The sequence below is a fragment of the Tauraco erythrolophus genome, chromosome 6 (assembly GCF_009769465.1).
Source record: "Tauraco erythrolophus isolate bTauEry1 chromosome 6, bTauEry1.pri, whole genome shotgun sequence".
In the NCBI taxonomy this organism is placed as follows: domain Eukaryota; kingdom Metazoa; phylum Chordata; class Aves; order Musophagiformes; family Musophagidae; genus Tauraco; species Tauraco erythrolophus.
In genome coordinates this window covers 40,195,262-40,207,452 of record NC_141470.1, presented here as the reverse complement: position 1 = coordinate 40,207,452, position 12,191 = coordinate 40,195,262, and positions in this window count along the sequence as shown.

Sequence of the window (12,191 nt, the reverse complement as noted above, 5' to 3'; positions counted from 1 at the left end):
GATTGTCTTTTGCACGTACAATGATACCCGTGTGTCTGTCATCAGAAAGTTTCATGACAGCATTAATTTTTCATGCCAACATTATATTTTATAATCGTAAATGAAAGCAATCTGTAGATTTGAGATACTCCACTTACAATTTTCCTCCACCCTTATACTTCTTTTTTTTTTTAATATTTGTCAGTCCATATTCATTTGGTTTAGAGAATTATTAAAAATATGCATCACAAGATTTACAGTTCTATGAACTACTTCTGTTTCCTGTATGTTTGTTTGCTTATTTTAGTTTAGTTTTTTTTAGTTTAGTTTAATTTAAAAGACTGAACAATGTCTACTTGATAGTAGAAGGCTCTTCAGGATGTCTGATAAATCTATTAAAAAATCAAGAAATTGGAAGTCGAGACGGTGCAAATTCAGATTAGAAATAATTCATAAGGGTAAACTAAATAACATATTTGGAAAATATAACAAATCTGAGTATGATAACATTTTTGAGAACAAAAAATACATTTTGCATTTATATTTTGAGGATATACGTGTGTGTGTGTATACATGCTTTCATTCACTAAATATGATTTAATTCAGGGGAGGTGCATCACTAGGGCAGACATAAGATGAGACAAAACAGTGAAGAATGTCCCATCAGACTTTATAATATGTGAATCTATAAAAATTATACTATTATATTATTTACATTATTCATATCAAAATTAACAATTACACTGGAAATAACACTGTCACTATTAAATATGAATGAAAAAGAATAAAAAGAGTAAAAGAAGATGCAGAATATAATATTAAAAAAAAAGAAGCTTTGGCCACTCTCACCAGCTAATTGATACATTAAGGATTATGTAGCTCTGGAGATTTCAGATCAAGAAATTCACAGATTTTTTTTCATGTGTCTTTTTTTATACCTGTGTACTTTAGAAAAACAAAAATCATTAGAAAGATACCATTTTAAGTTAACATAGCTAAAGGATGCTAAACCATAAAAAGCATTAGTAGAGATAATCTAATGATATATGGGAGTGGAAAACAAAGCACTTCAAAAAAAACAAGTACCTTGTAAAACTGTAAGTTAAAATATTTACCAGAGAAAGGTAATTCATTTTTCCTTTCCTTACATATTTTTAAGAGGAAAATTCTGTTCAGGATATTTGCTGGAGAGATATAAATGATAAGGGAATTGCTTTAAATTTTGATCATACAACAAGAGTCAAGAAAGTAGAATGCCTTTTTTTTTTTTTTAACGAGCTGTTATTTGTATGTACCATTTATTTTTGGGAAACATAAACAAAAAAAATCCACTTACAAAAGAATGCATGGGAGATCTAACTGCAAAATTTAAAAAAGTTCATGGATGCAAGCAATTCACCACGGCAGTGGATAGCTATTTTACTGATTCTATTCTTTCAACATAACCTGGTGCTAAAATACATTCATGTTTTTCAACAGTTATTTACGTTTGCTATATTTACCTATTTTCAAATCAAGTCAAATTTTTACGAATAATTATTATTATTATGATTATGTAAGACGAGATTGGTTAGGTTAAATGAAGGCACCTGTGGTATAGGCAATCACATCAGAGCAAGTTAGACAGACTCCCCTGATAGTCATTTGAGATGCAGTCGATACAGACATTAGAGGTCATAGTATTATTCAGTCAATCTCAAATAATACATTCACATTTGATCAAACAAATAGCTTCCTAAATACCATTGATTATGTAGTCAGAGAGACAATAAAGCAGACGTACATAGATAGGGCCATCATAGACACCTAAATTTAGATGATGATCCCACTTTTACTGTCTGTTCTTAGTAAAATGACACAAATACGGACCAATCACAGGAACAACTAAAGAAATCTGAATTACAGTCACAGCTCTCTCCCTAGTTTTCTCTTCTGAAACAAAGATGTACCTGTATGTTGACACACACCAAGAGCAGATAATTTCCCATCTGTACTGCAAGTGGCACAAGGGTAACAGGATCAAGGTTATGCTCAGTATCTCACTTCTGATGATCTACATTTTGGAATCCTCTTTTCCCTTCACATTTAATGGACATCAGTTTATGTGAACTGTGTAGAAGAGCTACTTAGCTCTTAAAGAAATGTTTAAATAGATTCCCTGGTGCCCTTAGAAAGGAACTATTGTCCATTCATTTCTGAAAAGTAGTGGATTTCTTGACAATTATTGAATGGATTTTGCACCCTGGAAGATGTTCACTCTGCAGCACATCCAGAAATGCACGGATAAGAGCAGCCAGTGTACCCAGGCAGAGTCTGGCAATAACAAAACAATCAGTTCAGATGTTAACCAATAATTAATTTGTCAAATAATCTAAAGACTTTATGGGCTCAAGTACATGATGTTGAGTGCTCATAGTTTCTGTCTGGTACGTTGTGCTAAAAAAACTCAGACCTTTTCCTGTGCAAGTGGAAACTGCAGCTCAATTGCAACAATTCCAAAATGAAACCTACAAATGGAACAAACCTTAGAAGAGCAGTAATGTGCTGAGCGTGCTTTATTGGTGAAATTCCTTACAATACTGTTTCTAATATTTTACCTCTGATTGGCAGTGAAATTGCATTTTATGCAAAAGGGCTGTTAGGTACACTTTTTGTGTTAGGATGGTGTTGATGACAGAAGAACTCACAATGCTACAAAGAATTCTGTGCATGCTAACTTTATTTATATCTCAAGCATGGGCAACTACAGTGAAGAAAATGACAGACAGCATGACTGTATGAAGTACGATGCAAATATGTATTTATTCTCATTTACTGAATAAACTATTTCTGACAGAAATTTCACAGCCACATGGAAATATACCATTTAAACTTTTTGCTTTTTTTAAAAATAGAATTTTAATCGAAGAACTTAAAAAAGATCTATGAATCTGAAAGTAAAGGTGAAATCTTCTGTATACTTTGCATCATTACAGAATAAATATGAATATTAAAATAATCTATTATTAACTTACTGAAAAGCATATGAATAACTACAATACTAGATGAGAAAAATTTTAAAAAGTGATGAAATCCTACAGTTCTTCAGTTTGCAATAAGTAATTACCACTGACAAATGGATAAAATATAAACAAATACAACAGCATTAAAGTAGTCTACATCATTCCCAGAGCCAGAAGAAATACTGAAGAAATAAATTAAAGCAAGTTATTTCTTTCTGTCCCTAACCCTTCTACTGCAGGGGAAAAAATGTAGGAAATATAGAAATAACTTAATAGACTGAAAACAGTCTAAGAAAAAGAGCAGAATTGAGATCTATTACTAATCAAAATGGGTTTTATTAGATGGAGAAGTCCCAGAACACAGAAAACCCCAATAGGCTTGGTATGTCTTCACTTTTGCAGTAAGTGCATGCTGGTCAAAGTGACTCGTCATTCTATTACTCTCAAAAATGTTTTCAGAAGAAATGTGACAAGGGAAGACATAGTATATGCTAAAATTCACAGTGGGATCAATGTACAGCATTGAAGAAGTGAACATTCCTTTGTTAGCTTTTCACTGGAGCTACAGCAATAGTGTTCAAGACCTTCCCCAAATAAACAGTTCATCAAGAGAGCAATTAGTTGAAATAGAATAGCCAACCTATTTTTACCTGATTCATTCCCAACATTTACTGCTTGTTATGTTTAATGAGAACTCATTCACTCATTTAGTCACTTATCAAAAGTCCCTCAGATATCAGGAGTAGTCGACGGAATATGTAGTCCTTCACTAATGGTTCTGCTTACAATAGCTAACAGTCAGTTCAAGACCTCAGCCTTGTATCTGCATCTTTAGGGAAAATGATAATATAAGTCTTGAAGCTCCAACAATTAATCATGTCTGGAAATGGGACTCAGAGATCTAAGTCTCTGAAATACTTGAATGTGTACCATGACTGAGAAATATAAAAATCTATTACTTTAGAATCAACTGAATATAATATATAATTTGGAAAATGTTATATTATAGACACATATATTCTAATTTTTATTCTCCCATAGAAAGGAGATTCTTTCTATAGTGAAGAAAGTTTGTGCTACTGAACATGCAGTTAGGATATAGTTAAATCAGATCTCCATCTTCTGTTTGTATAGACATGCTACTTGTTTCTGGAGCATTCTATTCAATGAAGAAAACAGAATTTTAGTTTGTCTTTCTAAACAGCCATGAATAGGACAATAGAAATTGAATGTTTGTTAAAAATAATCTTAAATTGATTAATCATAGAATCATAGAATCATAGAATCATAGAATCATAGAACCATAGAAAGGTTTGGGTTGGAAAGGACATTAAAGTTCCAAAATTCCTGCCATGGGATTGGAATTAACCAAGAAGTGTATAAAATCTGAACTTAAAACTTATGAACTTCATCCATTGTTTAAGTCAATCAGTGAAGAAAAGCAAAATCCCTGTAACTAGAAGATATACACATTCAGATATTTCCATTTGCATTTTACCTGCAATAATTCATCAAAGAAACATAAAAATAATTCTATATGTTCAATAAGTTGAAACAATATAGAATCCCTTTCTAGACAATATTCTTTTCTTTCTGAAAAATGTAATGAGAAATATTTATTGAATTATTACTATTATTCATCTTCCCCCCGTCCCCTTCCCTCTAGATCTAATTGCTATGCAAAGCAAAGTGCTTCAAAGCTTTCTCTACTTTAAATACTGTATGATGTATGGGAATTTTCCTTTTGTACTTCACAATCAATCAAGGGGGAAAAGATCTGTCTGTATCTATTTTTCCCTCAAAAAACTTACAGAAGTCTTATAACTACATATTTTACACTTCTTATTTGGGAAACCCAGAAACCATCAAGATGAATACATTTGAAAAATTTGCAATATTCCCGCTGGTGTATTAACTTTCTTTATTTCAAGTCCTTCCTTAACAAAATTTCTCTTAACAAAGAAACAGGCTACTGTTTGCTGAAAAGGTCTTCCCCAATATACCACCATTGTCCTTATTAAATCTCTGAGTCCTCATCTCCAATCTCCTTGCTCTTCTTTTGCCTCATCCCAATGTCTTGAAATGCTTACAATCTGTTAGGAGAGAAATTTGACACAATGTGAATATCACAGTGAATGCTAAAGTCTCAAAGCCAGCAGAGTTGCCTCTGCTGGGTCATTGACAGATGTAAACATTAAGAATTTGAATAAGACCAGGAGATCAAGATTTTCAGTGATTCTTGTAGAAAACCTGACAAGCGTGATTTTCCTCTTACAAAGAAAGAATTAATTTCAGTTGAAACTTGACATGACTGAGAGGACATTGAAAGTGACCTTTATGGGAGGAAAGGGAAATGTAGGATGATCTAGAATGTTAAAGATTAACAAGTTTGTAAGGTGCTCACTGCTAACATATTTGAATACAAAAATACTGACATTTACTAAATAATACTAAACTTTACTTCCCTTTATCTATGATAACAAATTGCTCTCCTATAGTCTTATTGTTCAACTTGCTGCCACCAATAATCATTAAAATCATCAGGTCTTTGTATTCATCCTTTAGAGTTTATTTTTATACATACTCAAGTACATCTAGATTTTAGGGAAGAAAAACATGAGTTTTATTATAACGAGACATTGCTACATACATTCCCACTATGATTTTGAAGAAATTGCTTCTCATTTGATCATTGGATTATCTTTTTCTTACATAAAAATTTTTCTGTATACTTGAAAAGTACTTCCTTACTGCTTCACCTCCACATAGCAGAAAATTTTCAGAATGGTGACCATTTCCATGCCTGCACCAACATTCATGAAAACAAGCCTGCCACTCTGTCGTGGGTTAGGCTGCTCCAGCAACCGGACCCGCCCCCCACAGCCAGTCACTCCCCCTCCCCCACCCCCAGGAATGAGGGAGAGAATTAAAGGAGAAATGGGAAACCCGTGGGTTGAGATAAGAACAATTTAATAGAGATAAGTAATACACAGTGTAGATGCTCACCACCCCCTCTTATCCGCAGCCCGTCTCGTCCCGAAGCTGTAATCCCAGACGAACGCGAGGCCCCGAAATAGAGAGGGGCAGAGAGAGAGAGAGAGTGCTCCGAGAGTGGGAGTACTGGGAGAGAGAGAAAAAAAAAGGCAATAGAGGAAAAGCGCAGCAAGCGCAAAAGAGCAAAAGCGGCGAAAGAGCCAAAGCGCAAAAGCCCTTCTGTCCGGCTGACCCTCACTTTTATACTGGGAATGACTCTGCGTGGTATGGAATACTAATTGGCCAGTTTGGCCCTCAATCTTAAGTTCCACCACAAATCACAAAGGGAATCGTGTCCCCCTTGTCCCAACTATGCTCCTCCCTTATCCCGCCGTGCTTCTGCACTCCGGCACACTGAAAAGTCCTTGGAGTTTCACGTCCAACCACAAACATCAACTTGCTATCAGCATTCTTCTCAGAGCGAGCCTCTGAGTAAAACCAAAACACGGAGCTCTTCTAGCTGCTAAAAAGAAGAGCTAACACTGTCCCAGCTAAAACTAGGACACACTCTAACCTAGAAAATAGTTTCCATATTTGTGCACCTAAAAAAGGAAAGTTTCACAAAGCTTGAAAAATGGAAGATACTACAAGACAAAGGAATTTCAGATCCCTTCAGCAGTACTCGCATCAAACAGGAGCCCTGGGACAGTCCTTTTACTTCATTAATAAAGTTGAAAACTCCCAGCAGCAAATTTAGAATCATCATTTGCAATTATCTTTTTCTCACCCATATGTGTCTCTTTAACAAGTGCTATTCTGCTTAACCTGTATCTTCCCAGAGATATACTGTTAGAGGTCTTTCTGGTTGGTATCACTGTCTAATATCTGAAAAACTAGACCTAGATAAACGAAGGAAGCAGGATCTGTGAGGGAGTTTGATGGGAATATGATAAAAAGGAGCTTTGGGATTTTAAGACCACTGAAAGACTGAAGTGTTAGACCACAACAAAATCTGGAAATGAATTAGCAATAAAGCATCCACAGCACTTCAGACAATCTGACTTCCGCAGCCTGACATTATCTGTAAGCAGGAATCAGGACGCACAGCCTAGGAGATAGGTACCTAGATTTATTCTGGACAGACATAATCATGGAAGATATTCATCACTGTTTGGTTATAAGCATAGTGACTTACCTAGAGAGCATTTTTCAGTAATACTGAAAGTATGTTGATATGCTGATTTGAAAACGATGGAGACACCTTCTGCATTCTGTTTATGTGTTTACTTGCAGGAATGATCAGCAAGCTGTTTTGACACAGTAGTAATTTAAAAAAACACTTTACTAATAGACGAAGATCAGAGAACTCACTCAAAGAACTCCGTTAATCATTGCCTGGTATTTTGAGGTGAACAAGGCAAAACGCCATAATATCCATCTTATATTTTGTGCACATCTTTCCTGACACAATCCTCATTCAGTAATATGCAGTGACAATTTAATGGATCTGCAACATCCACCCAATTGTATATTTTTGACAGCTGGAAGCAATAAATTTATAAAGGCTATTGTACTTCTATCTGACACTGTTGTACATAGAATCCATATCTCTGCATTAGGTACTCACAAAAATCGGCACTACGTAATATTTGAAACAGTGTCAGTTTGAGAGCTAAAATTTTAAAAGCTAACATTTTAGGGGTAGACTGGAATTAATTTTAACCAGTAGGAAGATAGCTGGTGCTATGTATTCATTTGTTTATGCTTTCCAAATACACTGTTCTATATACTAATGACTTCTGAGTATATACACAAACTAAATAGAACACTAATGAATATAGGACAGACATTTCTTTAGTGACAAAACAAGATTTTCATAGTTATTAATTCTGAAATGGCTTTTTCAACTTGACCAAGAAAAATGAAAAAAAAACCAACAGAACATGTCCAGCAGCCTATTGAAGAGATTAATGTGTTTCAGACATTACTATTAAAAATATGAGCAATGCTCTAGAATTAACATTGCATAACAATGTCCACTTGCTTAGGGGCCTGAGAGTAATAATTTGAACAACTTAACTGCTTATAACTGCAATGCAATTTTGTCCAGTGAATTGGCTTTCCAGGGATCAGGCTGGAATAACAGCAACATCTGAAACAGTACAGGAAATTCATATATTTTTATAGCAAAGATGTCAAAAGGATTTAATAAGAGTAACCTCAGATATTTATTTTGACATCTTTTTTGTCTTGTATTTTTAGTTTGCTATAGTTACCTTGTTTTTCAAATTGGAAAATTACTTTTAGCTGAAAAGGAAGGCTTGAACTTTAAAACGTCAAAACAGGATGTTCCAAAAACTTTGGAATTATTTCCAACATGCTTTCACCATTTAGAATAACTCCAAATTCATCTTTTCAAAGTTTCCTTTTCCTCTAATCAGTACCAGTCAAAAATTGTCAAAAATCCATAAGCTGTTTTCTGCATGATTCAGGTACATCATGGGTCTATGTCCATCCAAAAAGACTCTGACCTGATCTCTGATTTAAACTGTAGAGATTTCCATGAGAAACACTATTCAATCTATGATTATATATTTTTCACAGAGTTCGTTTTGCAGTGTCCTCTCCCTTTCTCATAGAGGAGTTAGGTATAGCAGCCAAGAAAAATATTCTTTTGGCAAAGGGATTAAGGCAGTTGAATTGGTGGTAGCAGCAGAATTCAGATCAGGTGTATGTTACAAACTGTTGTGTTTTATATTTTAAAGCCAAAAGTGTAAATTTTGATAAGTTTATCACCCCTAATATTCCATGTAAACTACTAGGAAAAACTATGGGACTAACTCAAGGCACCATATTTTCTGAGGAATGGTGATTTAGGCTTCCTCATATCCTTTATTATAGTTCTAGATGTTGAGAAAACAAGTTATCACACTAGTTTCTCTGCAAATTTAATCCTAGTCAGTGTCAGGTATACATCTCCACATTTATTTTGCATCTAGATAGTGCAGGAAGCTTCTGCTGTGAGATCAATGAAGAAAAAAACAAACCAGATAGATTCTTCTTTTCTTGTTTTACAAGATGAAGAAGAGCTTTTTATAATAATTAAATTTTTAGCCCTTCCAAATATCTATAATTATGAAGTACAATACTTTAAAAAATAGAAAATATAATAACTGCTAAGCCTTAGCTTTTCTCATTTCTTTCTTGGATGCCAGCAAATCTCACATGATCTTTTCATTTCACACAATGAAAAATAAAAGCAACTGATATTTAAGTGATGATTATAAACAAAACATCTCTGAATCCTAAGGTTACAAGGTCTTAATACTTTTGCAGTGACAATAAAACTGGAATAAATGAAAAAGTGTTTTTTAACAAGAGCAGATATTCCTGCAAATGTGCTTTAAGTCCATTATTCCTGTTTTTGTCTTGAATTTTAGGTCATGGATATAGCTTTAAATTTATTTACATTTTATGCTATTTGACAGTGTTGTGAAGCCATGGAACACATGAGAATCAGTGTTTCTAACATAGTTCCATTGTGCAGTGAAAGTAGGCAACAAGGAAGTAGAGAAGAAGTGAACAAGATGAGAGTGGAGGCCAAATAAGAGAAGATCACAGTCAGATGTTCAAAGGTACAGAAAAGGTAGCAAAGCTGACTTTAGTGTTTACTCCCTGCTGTTGATTATCCTACATAAGAGATTTTTTTTACACAGACACATACATTTTTAAACACTTTTTTTTTAAAAGCTATTAAAATGGTTAATTTCTGTTTTTCTCTGCTGTCTCTGACAACAGCAATGGCAATCGGATTGAAGTTGTCTAGACTCTTGCTGTGGTTTTATTTATTTGTTAATCACTATTTTTTTGAGAAAAAAAAAAACAGTTTTCTGAACTCAAATCCTAGCAGGTAATAAGCTCTTTAGATTAAAGTATCCTTGAAATCCATTTTTACCTGTTTGCACAGGTGCCTACTGTCACCTGCAAGAATTATTTAGGAACATATTGCCTACTATAATAGTCAGGGCAGATCAGTGCTGAAATTGCATTCAGTCATTATTGCATTATCCTTCTATGAAAAAAAAAAGAGAAAAGACACTAAAATCTGGAAGGAAAAAAATAAAATGTTTAAAGTAAAATACAATACAATAATTGGACTTTAAAATTTATTAGTTTGGTCAGAGACTGGTTCCAAATCTCTGATTTAGGATATTTCTTTGAGAACTTTGGATAGATTTTGACTAGTTATTTGGTTGAGTGACATGCTTTCTTATGAATTTCGCATACATGTAATGGAGTACATCATACTTCTGCTACCATTTTTTAAACTAAAAAAATATTTTGTAGTTTGGCTCCATTATATCAGTATAAGTGATCTAATTTCTTCTTTTGATGCAGTGAGTTCCTTGGTCTCAGTCATATATGTTCATTTCACTGGTAAAGGGATATTGATGCACCTTTTGTTTGTTTTGATTTATTTTGGGGAGATTTTGCCCACTTACTAAATGTCTGGACTGAAAGTCCATCTTGAAATCCTAACATGCTCCCTGCTGAATCATGGACTGTTCGTACCTTAGTCCCAGTTTTTACACCATGGAGGGCTCCCCATAAATGTAAGTGGAGCTAAACAGGGATTATAGTAAATCAGGGGAAGCAGATGGATACATGAAGCACTTTGTAAAGTTAAAAGGATTGTATGGGTTGTAAATTAAATGTTTATTAGCACTGCTAGCTGCCAAGATTCTGTATAATTCACTTATATACATGAATTGTAGTTGCATAAACTGGCTGCATTAACTCTCAAGGACTATCTGAAAAATTCAAGGTTATATGAACTAACCTGCAGAATAACTGCTTGTCTGGACTTGATAACAGACATTAACAGAGCAAAAATGATAATTTGATTCAGAGACAAATACAAGTCAGTCTTGAATGCCTGGCTTCCATTTTTCTGAGATGAGATAGCTGTCTTCAAAAAGCTTCAGTGGTGAACATCCTGTCAGTTTAAAAGGTCAGACATTGCAAGGGATCAGCAAAAATGATGTTATACAGGCCATTGGAAGAAAGAGTGATTTTATTATCTTCACTCATCTGTTATATATTTACTCTGCTGTCCGTCCTCAGCAATTAGGAAGCTTATGAAAAAGAATGAAAGATGTGCTGAATGGGTGAACTGATTTCAGGTGTGATGCACCACATTAGAGATTAAGAGAGAAACATACTGAAAATCATGGGGAGTGGGGTGAATAATTCTGGGTGATGTCACCTTAATAAAGTTATTATCTTTAGCAAACAAATACTGTATAGTTAAATATGATTTTAGGTCTAATATTTTGTTGATATTACTGAAATGTCTTATATTATATGACAATATGTAGCAAATTAATCTGTTCTTTTCTGTTTCTGAAAAGTGCACTTAAAAGCGTGCTCCATTCACATCGAAACAATATTAATCAAGGACTGCCTTCCTAGCCATTATTGAAAAAAAAAAAATCCTGGCAAATATTGGCTATTGTTTATGAATGATCTCTGTTTCTAGATATATGGTGGGTTGACTGCAGCTAACAGCTGAGCAACCACACAGTTATTTACTTACTTCTTGTCCACCCCCAGAAGGATGGAGAAGAAAATAAGAAGAACAGGAGTAAGAAAACTCATGGGTTGAAATAAAGACAGAAATCACTCACCAGGTACTTTCGCAGCCAAAACAGACTCGACTTGAGGAATTTAAGTGAATTTATTGGCAATAAACGTTTAGTTATTGATTCAGGTACTGGGAAAAAAAGGAGACAAATATTTTAACACGTAGAGCCAGACACCTCTCCTCTCTGTTTCCTGGGTTCAACTTTATGCCAGTTACTGACTTATTATTGCCACATTCAGTCCCTTCAGTGATGCAATGGCTGGTGCAGCTGGTCAGGATCAGGATGTAACAGTTTCTCTCTTCCTCTCTTTCCTTCTTCTTCATTTCTTATGCTCCAGCATGTGTCCTCCACAGGCTGCAGTGTCTTCAGAGATGTACTGCCTCTGGTATGGATTCATCCCTGGGCTGCAGTCCTTTGGGTTTGTACTTTGTAATCCATGGAACATCTCACATACCTATGACTTTGGTTTTCCCTCAATCCCTTCTTCCTTCTACTTCTCTGTTGTTTCTTAAATGTATTCAGAGGCACAACACTCTTGGCTGTCTGGCTTAGCTTTGGCCTCCAGTAGGTCCATTATGGAGCTGGCAGGAAT